The 19719-nt window shown below is 31.8% G+C and overlaps 1 protein-coding gene and 1 long non-coding RNA gene across 2 annotated transcripts in view; one reads left to right on the forward strand and one right to left on the reverse strand.

The window, feature by feature from the left end:
- LOC145297539 (uncharacterized) overlaps positions 1-10362 on the forward strand; it is a 442212-nt gene extending 431850 nt beyond the window's left edge. The window contains exon 2 of the long non-coding RNA XR_013870266.1: positions 9802-10362. This is a non-coding gene — a long non-coding RNA (uncharacterized LOC145297539). The remainder of the gene's footprint in view (positions 1-9801) is intronic.
- LOC145297533 (uncharacterized) overlaps positions 1-19719 on the reverse strand; it is a 146192-nt gene that overhangs the window by 97914 nt on the left and 28559 nt on the right. The gene's annotated exons all lie outside the window — the stretch shown is intronic.

Below are 19719 nucleotides of genomic sequence, written 5' to 3' on the forward strand. Positions count from 1 at the left end.
TGGCGATGGAAGACATTTTCGGGCTCGTGTCTGAGGGAGTGGCACTCGTCTGACAAGACGTTGCAATCATCATCATCATATTTAGATACACGCATATATACATACAAAGATACATGTATATATATATATATATATATATATATATATATATATATATATATATATATATATATCACACTGAGGAAAACCGGAAGATCGGTCGCAACTTATGTGCTTTTGAAAGAAACATTCTCGTTTTTTTTTCCCAAAAACTTTTTATATTTCTACACGTCAACGCATAAGAAATAAATACAGAAAAGATATACACATTTATATATTTTTTGTATGAATGTTTTATTCACACACACACACACACACACACACACACACACACACACACACACACACACACACACACACACACACACACACACACACACACATATATATAATGCGTCTCATAAAAAGAAGCTTCATGCGAGAATTTACGTAAATAGATAAAAACTTTTACCACTTAGGTAAGTGAATTTGAATGCAACGGCAACATTTCCGTGCTGTTACTATCGCTATGAAGGAGTATATATATATATATATATATATATATATATATATATATATATATATATATATATATATATATATATATATATATATATAACATATTTATATACAGATACGTATAGACATAAATATAATTATAAACAGATACGTATATATTTTGAGTTCTTCGATACTTTGTGATGGCTTCAACATAGTTTTGTAAACTAATTCATATTACAATAACACTATACGAGGTCATCAAGTCTATGCTGAGTCAGACTTAAGAAGCAACGGAAATAAAAAAAACTACATTTAAACTGTATCAAAGAAAAGCGGAAAATATAATCAACTTAAAATAAGGCCTTGGCAAGGTCTTTCACTAACAACCTCGTATCTATAAACAAAGAAGAAGAAAAAGGGAAAAGAAAAATGGAAAAGCAACGCCGAAACAAATATTGTTTTAACCCCGGGGATTATTTATCCAACGATCAAACTAACTTCCGTGTTTGTGTTTCTCAACATTGTTCGTTGGTATAGCCGGGATTTCACTCACTGTAACAGAAAACTTTTCTGGACTGTGAATTTTGGACTCGGTTTATTTAAAAATAAACTGAGTTTATTTACGTCATTCACTCCTAAGAAAATATCTCAATCAGGATCCCTGGACATTGGAATAGATTTCCAAGTGAGGTAATTCAATGCGTGGACAACGCAACACATTAAGGCGAATTTGAACAGGTACTGGACGACTGTATCTTTATATGTATGTATTTATACCAACCTTTCCCTACGTAATAATTGAAACATGATTGTTTTATTTTTTGTCAAATAAATTGAAATGAATTGAAGTTTTACACTTCAATTCATTTATTAGAAATTTTTTTTTTATCCTTTTCGAGCATTATATAACGAGAAGAGTGTTTCTGACCTTCCCATGGAAGCTTATCTATATATATGAGTATATAATACTCAATGTTTGTGTGTATGGACAATGAGCGGGCACTTACAAGACAAACGCACAGTTGACCCCTGGTTCAGTCATTTGTGTACTTATGGGAAGGATAGATATCCTTTTGTTGTAGTAAGCTGGCCTACTTTCAGCGTAGGTGTAGTTAGTTATGTTATTTTGTGTTTTTTTAATTCTATATTTCGGATATTATTTTAGTTTTATATATATATATATATATATATATATATATATATATATATATATATATATATATATATATATATATATATATATATACAGGGTGAACAGAAAGTCCTTGGACCATTTTTAGTTTTAAAATTAAATATTGTTAAAAACACTTCTTCTCTTTTCGAATAAAGTATGTATATAGTCTAACTATTGATCTAATTATTTTCAACAAAAATATTAAAATAATTTTGTTTAAACTTTCAGAAAAATGAGAAAACAAGAGGCCATAATTCACCTTCATAGCGCGGGAAGGACAAACTAAGAGATTATTAAGCTCTTGAAAGTGGCTAAATCCACCGTGTACCATGTTGTGAACAGATTTAAGGAACTTGGTATATCTGAAGACCGTCCTAGGAGTTGAAGACCTCGCACTGCTCGAACAAAGAAGGTGATTAAAGCTGTCCGAGAGAGGGTAAGAAGGAACCCGAAGAGATCTGCATGACAAATGGCTAAAGACATGAATGTGAGCGTGACCTCGATGAGAACCATCGTAAAAAACGATCTCCAGTTGTCCCCCTACAAAATGAGAAAGAGACAGTACCTCACACCTGCCCAAAAGCACAAGAGACTTGAAAGAGCAAAGCTTCTTCTTGGAGAACTGAAGGCTGGCACGGCAGAGCGAGAGATCGTTTTTTTCTGATGAAAAACTCTTCACAATTGAAGCGACTGTTAACAATAAGAACGACAGAGTTTACGCAAAATATTCAGCAGACATTGATGACTCCGTGAGAATAGTTTTCCACCGACAAAAGCCGTCTTCCCTCATGGTGTGGGCTGCAGTCTCCAAATCTTGGAAGTCGCCTCTGATTTTCGTGGAGCAGGGGGTTAAGATCAACACAGATCGCTACATTTAACGATATTTTGGTTCCATCATTTGAAGAGATGAAGAAACACTTCAAAGATCAGCCTTTCACCTTCCAACAAGATGGAGCACCATCCCACACCTCCAGAAAAAACTCAGGACTGGTGCCAATGTCATTTTCCAAGATTCTGGAGTAAGGAGAGTTGGCCTCCTGCATCGCCTGATTTGAATCCCATGGATTTTTCGGTGTGGTCTTTGTTGGAGGCAAAGGTCTGTTCTCTTGCTCATCCAAGTGTTGATGCTTTGAAGACATCTCTTCTGAGTGAATGGGCTAAAATACCTCAGGAAACGCTGCGTGCCTCGGTTGGTAACTTCAGATAGAGAATTGAACGTCTAATCGAAAGGAAGGGACATCACATTGAAAATAAATAAATTGAATTTATTCTTCGTTTCCTAACCTATAATTTTCATTCATGTTTAATTTATATTTTTGTAATTTTCTATTAATAAACCACTTTTGAATTGGTCCAAGGACTTTCTGTTCACCCTGTATATATATATATATAAAGCTGAACATCTGTGTGTGTGTCTGGTCACGAATAGGCTCCTATATGGTTGATTATTATAGAAAACTGATCGCATATAATGATAGAAGATGTATCGAGACACAGGAATGGGTATGTTTGATCTGGCAGAACGGTGGTTCATTAAAATTGTGGTTTCTGCGTCGCGTCTGGTCCACAAAGTATTGAAATAAAAATTTAAAAATTATGGGATGTTCGTTCGCACCTGACCTCCATAGAATGGAAATATGTCACAAAGTTTAACAAGGTTTTTTTTAACATAGATCCACAGAATATTGTGATAAGTGTTTCAGTGTGGACAGGTATGGTATAATAAATTATGGGGTTTATCTATTTTATTTTTACTTTCATCATATTTTGCTTTGTTTTGATACCCCCAAATTCGAAGCTATCTCTTTACAACCCTTCCTTTTCATAACCTATCATCTATATATATAAAAGCGAAAATGTGTGTATTTATGTATGTATGTATGTATGTATGTATGTATGTATGTATGTGTGTTTGTATGTCTCGCAAAATCTTTCGACACGGGCCACGGATTTTCGCCACATAGGTATCATTGTAAAGCCCCAACCTTCGCCCGACAAATATCGAAAAATTGGCCAAAAACATTAATTCCTTCACCCTAAAATCATCAGCTTTGTACAGGGAGGGTGTAGCAAAAAATCCTTTCTTTTTTCTTTTCCTTTTCCACGACTGCTGCGACCATGACTTCATGTTTGACCTAGAAAACATTCATGTAAGTTTAACGTCCTGGGTTTTTAAACTCATTCATTTAGTTCTTTGTCTCTTTGGCGTATGCGTAACGCGTTGAGCTTTTTTTTTTCCACCTTACCCTCGAGGCTTCGGGTTCAAGCCCACCTTCTGACCAAAACTTTTCTTTTTTTCTTTTACACCTCTAAACACCGGGGCTATTTCTTACCCCCCACTCCTACACACACAACATTGTTATCTTAAGATTGCATGTTTTTTTTCTGATTTTTTGTTTTGGTTTTTCTGATTTTTTTTAACAGGGTATTACTACCCCCCCTACACACACCTACAAACACCCGGGCAATTCCTGGTACCCGCCGGTAGTATAATATAAAAATAAAATAAATAAATAAAAAACGTACATAAATTGTTCAAAACTAGTTAGTTAAATTCATCCCTGACGATGAATCCTGGTCATTACATCAGAAGTGAAGACTGTTATTCGGAAGTTGGAAATGATCAAAAATAGAATTAATAGACAAAAAAACGTCTATTTCATTAAATGAAATCCATCTATCTATATATTTATAAAAGTGAAATTGTCTGTCTGTGTGTCTCTACATTTCCCTACCAAATTACTCTGTCAATTTTCAGTCTACAGACTCGAGATTTGACATAAGGGGTATTGAGAGTTGGGAAAATCTTTTAAATTGTTTTTTGGGTAGAAATTTGGCTGTCAAGGGGTAAAAGTTTAACGATTTGACCTTTAAAAACTCTACCAAACTCCTCTGCAATTTTGGGTCTAAACACTTGAGATTTTAGACGTAGGTTCCTTGGACTTGGATCAAACTTTTTAACTTGATGGAGTCCAAAACAATAAACGTTAAGGGGGTCAAAATTGGGTTCAAAGTTAAAAAAAATTTACCTCTCAGCGAATTTTTGGTCTAAACATTTGAAATTTTACATAAAGTGTATTCAGACATAGAGAAAGCTTTTTAACCAGATTTTGGCTGAAAATTTAGCTACCAAGGAGTCAAAGTTCAAAAGATTTGACCTTTGCAGTTTCTAGCAAACTATTCAGCAAATTTTGTGCCTAAACATTTGAAATTTTACATAAAGAAACATATATATATATATATGCACATAAAGTTATAAACAGTATATAGGGCCTGAGCAAAGCTGAACTGCTGGTCTATCTATATATCTATAAAAGTGAAAGTGTCTGTCTGTCTGTCTGTCTGTCTGTCTGTCTGTCTGTCTGTGTACATTTCCCTACACGATAAGTCTGTCAATTTTTAGTCTACAGACTCGAAATTTGATATGCAGGGTAGTGAGATTTGGGAAAATCTTTGTAATCAGTTTTCGGACAGAAATTTAACTGTTAATGGGGTTAAAGTTCAACGATTTGACCTTTGAGAACTTTACCAAACTCTTCCGTCAATTTTGGGTCGAAACACTTGAAATTTTAGATATAGGTTCCTTGGACATGAATCTAACTTAATAACTTGATTTGAACCCAAAACAATAGATGTTAAGGGGTCATGATAGAGGTGAAAGTTTTAAAAAATTTTACCTCTGCAGTATCTACCAAATTACTCAGAAAATTTCTGGTCTAAACATTTGGAATTTTACATAAAGGATATTCAGAGATAGGGCAAACTTTTTAATCGGTTTGGGTCGAAAATTTCAGCTACCAATATATAAATGTATGTATGTATGTTTGCATGTCTGCCTAAAACTTTCGACAAAGGTGACGGATTTTCACAAGATCAGCATCGTTTTGAAGTTCGGCCCTTCAAACAATAAATACTGAAAATTTGGCTAAAAATATTAATTTCTTCACCCTCAACTGAGCACTTTTCTACAGGGAGGCGTCGCTTTTTTCGCCAATATTTTCAAAAGTCATCCCCTCTTTTTAATTGTCTAGCTTTAATTTAAACCTACGTCACTTCCGGTTTGGTGGTGGTCACGTCTTTTTCATGTTCTTTTCCTCCTTCACGGTACGGGTTCGAGCCTGCCTTCCTATTACCACTATTTTTTATTTTTTGCTCAACACACACCTCTAAACACCCGAGCAACGCCGGGCACCCATGCTAGTCTATATATATATAAAAGGCAAAATGTGTGTGTGTGTGTGTGTGTGTGTGTGTGTGTGTGTGTGTGTGTGTGTGTGTGTGTATGTGTGTGTGCCAAAAACTTTCGACACGGGCCACGGATTTTTACGAGTTCGGTATCATTTTGAAGCTCCACATCTTGGACGACAAATATCGAAAAATTGGGCAAAAACATTCATTCCTTCATCCTTTCTCTTTTTTACAAGGAGGGGGTGAAAAAATGTTATCTTCATGACAAGATTGCTTTACGCATGCGTCATTACGCGCAAAAGACGTTGTACATTGAATTCGTTTTAAATCTTATAAAAACCGTCCTACTTTCATCCACGCGTTTCTAGCGCGATGGGTTAAGTGACAGCGTTTTTATATAAAGATTTCATGTTCGATTCCAGTTATCAGATATACTTTTTTCTCGATTTTTAACTATTTAATATTGAAACGAGGTTATTTATACCATTTTTTTTTCGCTGTGTTATTTTTGTTTTTGTTTTTTCTTCCTTTTTGGGGGGGTTTTTGTTTATCCGATTGTTTTAAAGAAGTTTTACATCCGTTCGCTGTTTTATTTGTTTTGTTTTTTCCGATTTTTTAAAAAAGTTTAAACAGGGTTACTAATTTGCTTATTCCTTGCCCCCCCCCCTTACATACACACCTCCAAACACCCGGGCAACGCCGTCCTTTTTTGGGGGGAGGGGGTTTGTTTTTCCGATTAAAAAAAAAAGTTTTACGTTTGTTGGCTGTTCTTTTTGGTTGTGTTTTCCCGATTTTTAAGAAGTTCTTTAGCACCCCCCCAACACACCTCTCCAAACACCCGGACAACGCCAGATACCCCAAACAGGGTATTAATTCGCTTATTCTTTGTCCCCCCTACAAACACACCTCCGAACACCCAGGCAACGCCGTTCTTTTTTTTTTTTTGGGAGGGAGAGGGTTTGTTTTTCCGATTTTTTTAAAGAAGTTTTACGTTTGTTGGCTGTTTTTTTTTTGTTTGTTTGGGTTTTTCCGATTTTTTAAGAAGTTCTCCCCCCTACACACACACCCCAAACATCCGGGCACTAGTACTTTCATAAATCAGAGTCCATTTTTTTGTAGGTTGCATTTAAGCCAGTCAACGACGGGTACTTTTGCTAGTATATATATATATATATATATATATATATATATATATATATATATATATATATATATATATATATATATATGTGTGTGTGTGTGTGTGTGTATGTGTGTGTGTATATATATTTATGTATATATATGTATGCATATATATGTACGTATGGTTATGTATGTATATATATGTATGTATATAAATATGTATGTATATATATGTTTGCATATATATGTATGTATATATGTATGTATGCATGTATATTTATATAGAGACTTATTTATTAATATATATGTTTATTTTATTTTATTCTTGGTTTTTTATTTTCTATTGTTATTATAAATTTCAAAATTTATTTTGTATCGCTCGCCTAGAGTAAAGTTTATCCTGTGCACGCAGTTGTTCGCTATTTCTCTCCTACAGTTTAATAAATGTTGGGTTTCTTTAAATAGGATAGAGAATTTTTCATTTAGGCATGATCTACATGACTCGTCTAGGTCCCTACATGTACTTGCTTGTCTTACTATTTTCCATTCAACTATCGGCGAACGTCCACTTTCTTTCAGTTCCCAGTATTGGTTTTCTAGTGCTGTTTTCATTCCGTGTTTTTTTTATTTGTTTTTTTTTAACATTCTTTTATGGGAATAATATCTGGTTTTGAAATCTAAGGAGGTCATGCCTACATAATATTTCTTGTTATTTTGGGTTTCTTTTGCAAATATTGTGGTCTGGTAAACTATTAAACTATGTTTTAGTTAGACATTTATTTTGAAGTGAGCAGAGTGTGCGGGATCTACAGTTGCATTTATCTTGTTCATTATTAGTATTTTTATTTTAATTTCTATTTGAGTTGTTGTTTGGGTTTGGTTTATTATTATTATTATTATTATTATTATTATTATTATTATTATTATTAATGTTATTATTATTGTTGTTGTTTTTGTTTTTGTTATTATTATTATTATTATTATTATTATTATTATTATTATTATTATTATTATTATTATTATTATTATCTCTACTAGTAGCCACACAAAATATTGAGAGTTGTCATGTTGTATGCTATTACTGATAACTTTTCGTAAGGAGTGTAAACCAGGGGCTTAGCTTTCAATGGCTATATTTTGAGTTATTTTTAGGGGAAAATAAAATTAATGGTAAAATCCCTTCAAAACGTATTGAGGTTATATAAGAAAATAAAGCGGTGTACGCATTACAAATGTTTCTTTTCTGTTTCTTATGTTTTCATTTCGAGTTAAAATTTTATTTACTGCACTCATCTGAACTAGAGAAAATCATGATTAAAATGTGTATGTCTCGTGCAAATAGCTAATGAAGAAATGAAATATGGCTGACGTTCAGTAAACCGACAGGTGATCAAAAAGTCAGATCGAGCGTGCCGGAAAACGAAATGAGACCAAATTGACAACTCGGAAATTCTAAAAGAAACAATTTAAACACATTTTATTTCATAATTATGTAGAATAAATGCAACTACAACAACAACAACATGAAAAATAATTTACACAATTAAATTAATTTTTTCAAATATTTTTTAATTAGTTTTTTTTAAATGTTTCTTTGATTATTTTTTATTTTTCATTTTAAATTAAAAATACATTTTACTTAAAAATTTAACTTAAAGTTAATTTTTTTTTTAATTTATTCTACGTAAATAAAAATAAGTTGTTGTAATTATTTTGCATTTCACACTTGGGAAGAAAACAAAAGATTGTTTAAATTATTCATTGTAAAAATATTAACCATTATTGAATCTTTTTTTTTTCATTTTAAATTTCCAAGTTGTCAATTTGGTCTCATTTAGTTTTCCAGTACGCTCGATTTGACTTTTTGATCACCCGTCGGTCATATTTCATATTCTTCATTAGCTATTTACACGAGACACACATTTTAATCATGATTTTCTCTAGTTCAGATGGATGCAGTAAATAAACTTTTAACTCGAAATGACCCCTAATGTACTAATGTATAAAATAAGAAACAGAAAAGAAACATTTGTAATGTGTACACAGCTTTATTTTCTTATATAACCTCAGTACGTTTGGAAGGGATTTTACCTAATTAGCATATACATGCATGTGCACATTATTAGAATTTAAGGAAGTAAAATGGCTACAAGTTTATTTGATTTACTTGAATAAAAAGCAAAATAAATAAATAAAAATAATGGCTTGATGAGAAAAGTAGTAAGACGACACCAATTAATTTGCTGAATTTAAGACAACTAGTTATAACTATTTCTATTGATACGGAATCTTCTCATTATTGATAATTGGAAAAAATGATTCTATTCTATTATATTTCGATAAAAAAATATTTTCAATTATTCCCACGATCTTTTATTTATTTCAATATCAAAATAAATAAAATAAAATAAAATAAATGAATGAAATTAATTGTGACTTTCTTTATTAGCCAAAATTGTGAAATTTACTCTGTATCTTTATTTTATATTTTTGGGCACATTAATACAATGCATTTTAATACAATGCATTTTAATACAATGCATTTTAATACAATGCATTTTAATAGATGAAAAAGAACTTTGTCAAAAAATAACTAAAGTGCTTGATATATTTTTTTTTTTTACACAGGTAAAAAAATATATAAAACATCTTTTAAAAATCTACACATCTTTCTATTCCAGTAGTTCATAGGTTCTCAACGGAGATAAAATTCACCCCCAGGGGTGAATTTTGGGTTCTCAGGGGATGAATTTTCAACCCATTTATAGTTTTAACTTTTTCTTGTTTTTTATTTACAGAATTTGGAGCCCATCATGAGTATCCAAAGAAAAAGAAAATACGATGATTCATATATTGAATATGGATTCACATCCATCATCACAAATGGAGAAGAAAGGTCCCAGTGTGTTACTTGTTGTAAAGTTGTGAGCTTTTTTCTGCTTTATCATTATTTTCATGGTAAGTGCTCGTCTGGGCTCCAATCTATGGCCCTCTACGCCAAACTTTCACAAGAAACATCGACTAGCTGAAAAGATGATCAATAATTCTCCCCACTTTATCTGTGCCTAAACCTAAACGTAGATTCCATGAACAAAGTTTCTTTCTTAGAACTGCCCGCCTGTGGAACTGTTTTCCGTTTGCCTGCTTTTCAGCTGACTACAATATGGCCGTCTTCGAGTCTAACATAAACAAGTTCTTGATGACCAGTTCTACTTAAGTTAACAAATTTACCGAATTTCCATTACAAACGATTACTTTATTGTCCCATCGACTACTGTTCACTCTTTAACCCTTATCCTCGAGTGACCTCTGGGCCTTGATAAGTGGCGATGTCTATATAAAAAAATAAATAAATAAATAAAAATAAAAAGTTTTACGACTTCATACTTATAAAAGTAATTGGATGAAAAGCATAATTTTGAGAAGCTATATTTATCAGCCAACGGGGACGACGCGGTAAAATAAGTCAAAAGTGAGAAACGTTATTAATTACGATGCCGCCATATTGATGGCAAATACATAAGGGAATTAGTTGGAAGGTGGCGGTGGGTGAAACATGTCTACGACAGTGTTGGGTGCAGCAGGGGCGACGTACGCGGCGACAGACGCGTGCTGCTTTCGTTCGTTACCAATAATGTCAGTAGCCGTCGCCTTACTAGTAACCGCACTCAACTGGTAATATTAGAAATCGCATGAGTTATTTCCCCCTTACCATTCTATCTAGAGATGCTGTGTGGTTCAACGCTCTCTGCAGTCCCATTGGAGGATGACGATATTTATTAAAATAACAAAAACAACATCGTCTGATGACGTCAATAGTTTTTTATTACTAGCTGACTAAAACATATTCTTGACTGTGCAGCAATACCTAAATGTTTATTTAAAAACATAAATAAAAAGTATATATATATATATATATATATATATATATATATATATATATATATATATATATATATATATATAATATGAGCAAACAGTTAATGAAACATGTTAAAAAAACACTTTAAAATTAGTTAAAAACATATTTAATGTGAAAAGGAAACACTAGATAAATGGATAGTCCTTAATCCGCGGAGTTTCGAAGAAATACTTTCCTTCTCACCAGAGGGTAGGAATTAGCAAAATGCGGGATCGGATTTTGCATGCATACGTATTTGATGAAACAACAATTAAGTCAAAGATCTTACTTGAAAACAAAAAAAGTGAAGCAGAGGGAATATAGTGAAGAAAAAGGTGATTACACATGAATGGATAGTCTGGTGGAAAATAAAAAATCCAGTAACGGTAAAATCAAAATGTAAAACTTCAAGAATATATATATATATATATATATATATATATATATATATATATATATATATATATATATATATAATTATTTTTAATAACTACTGACACTAATGTTTCATATTTTCGGGAATCACCAGTATAGGGAATCGCGATTACTGCTGGTCGGGAGATTTGCACCCGGTCACGAAGTCATTTCTGAGTCCATTAGCAATGAACAGCCCGTTCACCCAATGTGAACCGCGGCGAGAATATTGTTGAAATTAGCATCTATATAAAGCGTCAATGTCATTCAAGAAGGTCGACAGTGATCAAATGATTTTAAAATCACGATATATAGTTTTTTTGTGGGGTGCAAAATTTATAGATTGCAATTATGAAAGGAAGACACATTCTATTGATATTCACGATTAAAAATATTGAACAAAAAAAAAATTGGGGCAGCTGACCGGTTTCACCCTTACTGTTCTAGAGCTGGCTCGATGAAATTTTATATTATAAAAGCGAGAGAACCCCACAATGGAAAATATATGTTTAAAATAAAATAACGTTGTAGTGTATTAAAGGAGAGAAAAAAAAGGAAAGAAAATAAACAAAACGGGGAGACACTATATATCTAAAATAGAGCTGCATGTGATCCATGTACAATAATAGAATATCCTAGAGGCTAATCACCTTCAAGCCTAAAAGACATTCCTTCTGTTTACAAAAGAAAGTCTTTTCAAACGAACGTGAATGGTCTCCAAGATTTTCAGATTAAATTCCGAATGACCACCACTCAAAATGGCAAATGATCCAATGCTGAAGTTTGTAGCACATGACGAGGGAAATGCGCAAATACTAAAGACCCGGATGTGTTACTAAGACAGTACATATATATATATATATATATATATATATATATATATATATATATATATATATATATATATATTACATAGAGAAATTCGAGCATGAAAAGTAATAAGTAATATGGTTAAGATTTAAACATGGAAAAGTAAAAGGGCTAGTTGTTAAAACTGGAAAAGAAAAAGACAAGATAATCTAGTAAAACATACAATGAATTTATAACTTAAAATACTGAATTTAATTTAACATTATATAACCAATTCCTAATTAATACTGAAATATTTTAAGCTATAAATTCATTATATATTTTACTAGATTATCTTGTTTTTCGCTTTTCCAGTTTTAACATGTCGTCTTTTTACTTTTCCATGTTTAAATCTTAACCATATTACTTTTCATGCTCGTATTTTTCTATGTAATCCATAATTTTTACAAGCTTTACTTTGAAATAAAATTTTCTCTCTCTGTTTCATTTGTTACCTGTGAATTATTAGCGACAGTACAGCTGAGCGACACATCGGGACAGCGGTGAGTTATTAGCGACAGTGTTTTTCTTATATCCTGTTACGTCACTATCTCCGCCGTTTCCAGCCGATGTGAAGTAGCGTAAGAGATGTGGTTGCTATGGTAACCAACAGCCAATAAAAAAAAAACATCTCTCCATTCCTAATAGATTCTGAAAATTTTTGAACACAGTAATTTTATTATAACTTTTGTTTTACTGAATGAAAATTGAATTTTTGTTTTCAAAATATAGCTGAGGTGACCTATAAACTGTAAAAATTGTTTGAAATTTAGTTGAAAAATAAGTGAGCGGTGAAGTTTTAAAGGTGTTCTAAATGAGTAAAACTAACACTTAACCATATATTCAAACACTACCATTTTAAATGGCGTAAGGTAAAGATATTATAAGGTATTTACAGCTTCTCTTCCAACTTTAGCATTTTAATCATGTCAAAAACACACTTTGTTTCTTTTTGATGGATTGATTTCTGCTATTGCTTCTAATGAGGGCATAATAGATTCACTGATTGATATAATAATTAAGTGATTGATTTTGTGCTACGAAACAAATACGAATTAAGAATTGTAAATGTCAACTGAATTAAAGGAATAAATTATAAGATGGTCAACATCATGAACTTTTGAATATAGTCTTCTATCATTTATTCACTATATTGCTCTGTAATTACATTGAGCTTCTTAAATAAGGATTGGTATATATTATAAGAAAATATATTTGCACACACACACACACACACACACACACACACACACACACACACACACACACACATATATATATATATATATATATATATATATATATATATATATATATATATATATATAAAATAAAAACTCCGCGGATTAAGGACTATCCACTTATCTAGTGTTTCCTTTTCAGATTAAATATGTTTTTAACTCTTTTCAAAGTGTTTTTTAACGAGTTTTATTAACTGTTTTCTCGTATATATATATATATATATATATATATATATATATATATATATATATATATATATACAAATTTACTTGCAAATATTAAATTTAACTTTGTTTTTATATTAATAAAATATATCTTGTTTCTCTTTTATTTGACACTGTTATTAACCTAGTTAAATTAGTTATCACTAGGGCTGTGACAACAGCATATTCTTTTTGTTGTTTTCACTCTCGAGTACATATCGTTAATATCTTATATGTTTTTATATAGACTGATGTGGTTCTCGGTTGATTGACTGTGTCTTACTTGAGAGTAAAAAGAATGAAAAGAATATTCTGTTGTCACAACCTTAGTTATCACTCTTGAAGGTATTCAAGAGTGATATTCAGAATGTGAGAGATTATATAATTATTTCCACAGCCAAACTACTTGTGAGGCATCGGCTTAGGTTAGAGCTTAGTTAGATGACAACATCCCTTGTTCGAGACGAAGTAGGTTGGTTCCATAGTCGGATTTCGCTGCGGTGTGATTGATCTGTGTTAGTTAATAGACTTTGTTGTATGTGTGGCGGGTTTGCTCAGGTAGCAGAGTACTCACCTTGCATGCAAAAGGCTCCGGTTTCGAATCCCGAGTATGGATATGTTTAACTGATGAGTCCAAATGAGGGCGCAATTCGAGTCTTGAACTTCCAGTTTGTCAGCTGTCATGGCTCCTGAGAGGTGCGACGTTGTTTGACTGTGCAAATAATTATATATATATATATATATATATATATATATATATATATATATATATATATATAAACTTTCACAAGAAACACTCGACTAGCTGAAAACATTATCAATAATTTTCCCCACTCTTTATCTGTGCCTAAACCTAAACATAGATTCCATAATCAAAGCTTCTTTCTTAGAACTGCACGCCTGTGGAATTGTCTTCCGTTTTCCTGCTTTTCAGCTGTCTATAATATGGTTGTCTTCAAGTCCAACGTGAACAAGTTTCTGATGAGCCGTTCCACCTAAGTTAACAAATTTACCGAACTTCCATTACTATCGATTGCTATATTGTCCTTTTGACTACACTCTTTAACCCTTATCCTTGAGTCGCCTATCGGACTTGATAAGTGGTGACGTCTATGTAATATATATATATATATATATATATATATATATATATATATATATATATATATATGCGCGTATTTATCTTAGTATGTTATATATCTGTTTGTTCATATTTCCAAGTTTTGGTTTATCTTATTGCTCTTTATATAAGAATTGAGTTATCTTGGCAGCGCTATAATGTACTATATAATTGTAGGAAAAGAAATTATATAATATGCAATTTCTCTTACATTTTGACGAGCGTAATGTGGTAAGTTGTAAGCTTATTGGTAATATGTGTAATATCTATCTATCTATCTATCTATCTATCTATCTATCCATCTGTGTCTTTATGTTAGTGTTTTATATATCTGTATGTTTTTGGTTTTTTATTTATACTATTGTTCTTTGTAAAAGAATTATGTCCAATAGGCAGGTAAATTATATACTATACTAGCGGGGATACCCAGCGTTTCCCGGGTGTGGTGAAGTGTGTGTGTGTGGGGTGGGGGGGGTAAATAAAAACAAAATGTGAAATAAAGAATAAGCGAACGTAGTAACCCTGTTTAAATATTATATTTTTTAAATCCGAAAGATAAAAACAAACAAAAAAAAAACAGCGAACATGATGCAAAATAAAGAATAAGCGAACGAAAAAAAAAAATGGCATAAATAATCCCGTTTCAATGTTAAAACTTCTAAAAGAAATTGAAAAAACAAAAACAAAAGAAAAACAGCAAACATGATGGAAAAATAAAAATAAAAACGAACGTAAAAATGGCATAAATAATCCGGTTTCAATATTAAAACTTTAAAAATCGAAAAAGAAACCCCAGATATATCTGGTATCTAGGCTTGGACCTGCAATCTCAAAATAACGACGTTACCACTATAACGACTCGTCTATGATCGCGTGAGCGAAGTTAGGTCGTTTTTTTTATATTCAATCTAATTCAAGAAAGAACGTGTTTTGCGCATGCATTTTTTGGCTAGATTGTCATGAAGGAACGATTTTTGCTACCTCCTCCCTGTAGAAAAGTGCCCAGTTGAGGATGAAGGAATTAATGTTTTAGCCAATTTTTCGGTATTTGCCGTCTGAATGGCCGACCCTCAAAACGATACCGATTTCGTGAAAATCCGTTGCCTCTGTCAAAAGTTTTAGGCAAACATACAAACATATATACATACATTTAAACAGATTTTTGCTCTTTATATTATAATATATAATTCCTGGCAGGGAAATTACATAAAGTATAATTCTTGGCATAGAAATTATATACTATATAATTCTTGGCATGGAAATTATATACAATGCAATTCTTGGCATGGAAATTATATACAATGCAATTCTTGGCATGGAAATTATATACTATATAATTCTTGGCATGGAAATTATATACTATATAATTATTGGCATGGAAATTATTTACTATATAATTATTGACATGGAAATTATATACTATATGATTATTGGCATGGAAATCATATACTATATAATTATTGGCAGCGGAATGGGTAACGGCAGTATTTTCCAACTGCTGCATAAACAGCCGCGTTTCGAAAGTAAATATAAAACACTCGCAATATCTAGACATACTGAAGAACGGTGATACGGTGCACCAGTTATTTGTAGATGACGTTCTATGAATTACAATCTATTCGACTATTGAAATTGTAGATGATATAAATTTAATTAAATGCCGTAATTGTTGGCGGCAAGTTATTCAATGTTTTTCAGATTTTCTTTCATATATCGTTAGGCGTTCACAACTTCTATTTTGAACAGAAATCAATCTGTACGGTATCTAATCGATATGTGGCGAGGAATAATGATAGTAAATAGCGAAGACCTTATGTTCAATATCGAACAGATTGGATCCTCTTTGTTTTGTTAGCATAATAGAAACAAATCGCAAATACCGGATTTTTATTATATACAATGACAGATTCACTTCCGGTCCGGTTTGTTCACGAGTTTACGCAAACGAAACTGAGTATGATATTAACAATTGGAAATCTTAGCGTATAGTTTTTTTAAAACTTGTCTTGTATGATAATCAATGCGAAATTAATTTTTACCGTCCTGAGACAGGTAGTAGTGATGGTGGTACTACTACTACTACTACTACTACTACTACTACTACTAATAATAATAATAATAATAATAATAATAATAATAATAATAATAATATGATTCCTCTATATATTAATTACTTTTGAAATTAAGCAACGTTGAACTTTGTTAATATCAGATTTAGGGAATACCAGGCGGTGTATCTAAGAGGACGGCAATACCTTCCTCCAAGAGTTGCAAAAACCTTACATCGTCATCTGCCCTGACGAGGATATACAAGCGATAGAGGAACGTTTGCGAATTTGATATTTTCATGAAACTTCCTTCATCGGAGGAAGTCGGTTCAACCCGCCTAGAGTGAATGCTGCTTTGGTACGGTAATAGTTACATACCGGAATTATGGAACCAGAAAACCAAATTAAAAAAATGATTGGATCTTTTTTTATATGTTGCATATATATTCATGCATGAATGTAGTTGAAATATTTTAGACACTTAAAACAATTGAACTAAGAAAATTCAATATTATCAATTTTTCATAGCAAGCTATTATTTCGATATCGTAAAGTTACTTTTCGCTTTATAGATTTAACGTTACTGCTGCATTTTGAATCCTGTTTTCGTGAGTCTCACTCGGCAACGCGTGAGCGAACAGACGACTCCAAATCGAAAGAAAATAGAAGCGAAGAGTTTCATTGCGCTTCAAAAGATCTATTACAAAACCAAGTGTTTATTATTGTGATAAGCACAATGAAAAATCCTAGGCTGGGAGCTATCAAAAAGTCGCCGGAAATGGTCCTCGCGTTCTGAAGAAATTTTTGCATAAGATGCATTAAACAAAAATTTGCCGGCAAAAATAGTCGGCTGCTTTACAAAAACAACAAAACCTTTCTTTGGAAAAAAAAATTTGGTTCATAAAATGAAAACACACACACACACACACACACACACACACACACACACACACACACACACACACACACACACACACACACACACACACACACACACACAACGCTCCAAGATTGTTACAAATACTAAAAAATACACTTTTCTTTGAAAAAAGTTTGACAAAAAATGTATAAATCAAAAAATGTTTTCTTCCTTAAAACTAGAATAATAAAAAAAAATTCATTAATTCAAAGAAAAAAAACTTATCATACTAAAAAAAAAAATAATAATAAATTGACAATAAAGAATAAATAAAGCAAGAATTTTCATGAAATTCTTACGGCAGGTTGTTTATTTTTCTTTTTTTTTTTTTTTTTTCGTTTTTGTATTGACTTCCGTTCGCTCGGTAAAATCCGGCGGTTTGCGTCGCCCGCCGGGCGTTACCAAGCGAGACTCACGGAAAAACAGGATTTAAAACGCAATAGTACCGATTTAACGAATAGCTTAGATTTTAGTTTAAAACGGTTGCGGGTGTGTAATGATGTCGGTAGCGTATCATTATGATCGCTTTCAGTTGGCTTAGCTATATGGTGTAATTGTTACGTAATGGAGGGCTCTATATCGGATAGCGAGTACATCAACTAGTATTAATCTTGATAAAGATCGAACTACGTACAGATTGAAGCGACAGGAAGTTTGGGAAATGAACGAGTTCATATGAAAGAGATAGGAAGAGATGTCGTATAAGTTCAGGTGATTTCAACTGAGGTCAAATTAGAGTAAAAAGAGAGATGACGAGACATGCCGCATGACGTCACGGTTATCGATGTTGAGAGGGAAACAGAGGTTTCAGATTAGCCAATAATGCTACAATAACTGAAAGAAATCTTTGATAATCATCAGGAGCGAAATGCCCTTAAGACATCTGTTCGCTATATTTACCCATTTATCCTTAATAAAATAGTTTTAAAAAATACTAGTCTCTTTCTGATGCGTAAGCTATTTTTTCTCTAACAAAAAACTTAATACTACATTCCCAACGACCACACACACACACACACACACACACACACACACACACACACACACACATATATATATATATATATATATATATATATATATATATATATATATATATATATATAAGTGAGATAGGACACAGATTAAAAATCCGATGAAAAATCTTGATAGATATTACTTGAGGTAATACTTTCAGGGTGATCCTAGCCAAAAAGGAGAAGCTCAATATTTAAGAATAGAACAATATATAAGTTTAGTGGTTCAAGTTAAATTCTTAAAATCAAAATATAGACACATATATTCGAGTTAAGAATTTATCGTTTGTCAAAAGGAATATATAGAAGGGGGTTATGTTAATTTCCTTAATCCATGGATTTTCAATAATGGTTGAATATGTCAATTAATATTTATACAGTAATCCCAACAAAAAATCCATGGATTAAGGAAATTAACATAACCCCCTTCTATATATCCCTTTTGTCAAATAATAAATTCTAAACTCGAATATATGTGTCTATATTTTGATTTTCAGAATTTAACTTTAACCACTAAACTTATATATATATATATATATATATATATATATATATATATATATATATATATATATATATATATATATATATAAGAATTAAAAATTAAGTATTAAGTTTAAAAACCAAAAGCTCCTGTAAGCTTAAAGAGAATATGTCAATTAATATTTATACAGTAATCCCAACAAAATAAAAAAGATCAGTAAAACCAAAATAGGAAATAGAGCTTGTCATAAAAGAACACAATTAAAGATTTTAAATTAGAAATTACAAGAATTCATTATACATATATATTTATATATATATATGTGTGTGTGTGTGTGTGTGTGTGCGTGTGTGTGTGTGTGTGTGTGTGTGTGTGTGTGATAATAAATCATACTTAGTTTTACACTTTATTGATATTGTGTAGACTACTGGCATCACTCCAAATCTATATATAAAATAAAAACAGATTGGATGAAAACCGACAAAGTGCTGAAGAGAAATGATAAAGTAAATGTATCGCC

This window comes from Euprymna scolopes, chromosome 18, assembly GCF_053919585.1.
Source record: "Euprymna scolopes isolate OS-2025 chromosome 18, ASM5391958v1, whole genome shotgun sequence".
Lineage (NCBI taxonomy): Eukaryota > Metazoa > Mollusca > Cephalopoda > Sepiida > Sepiolidae > Euprymna > Euprymna scolopes.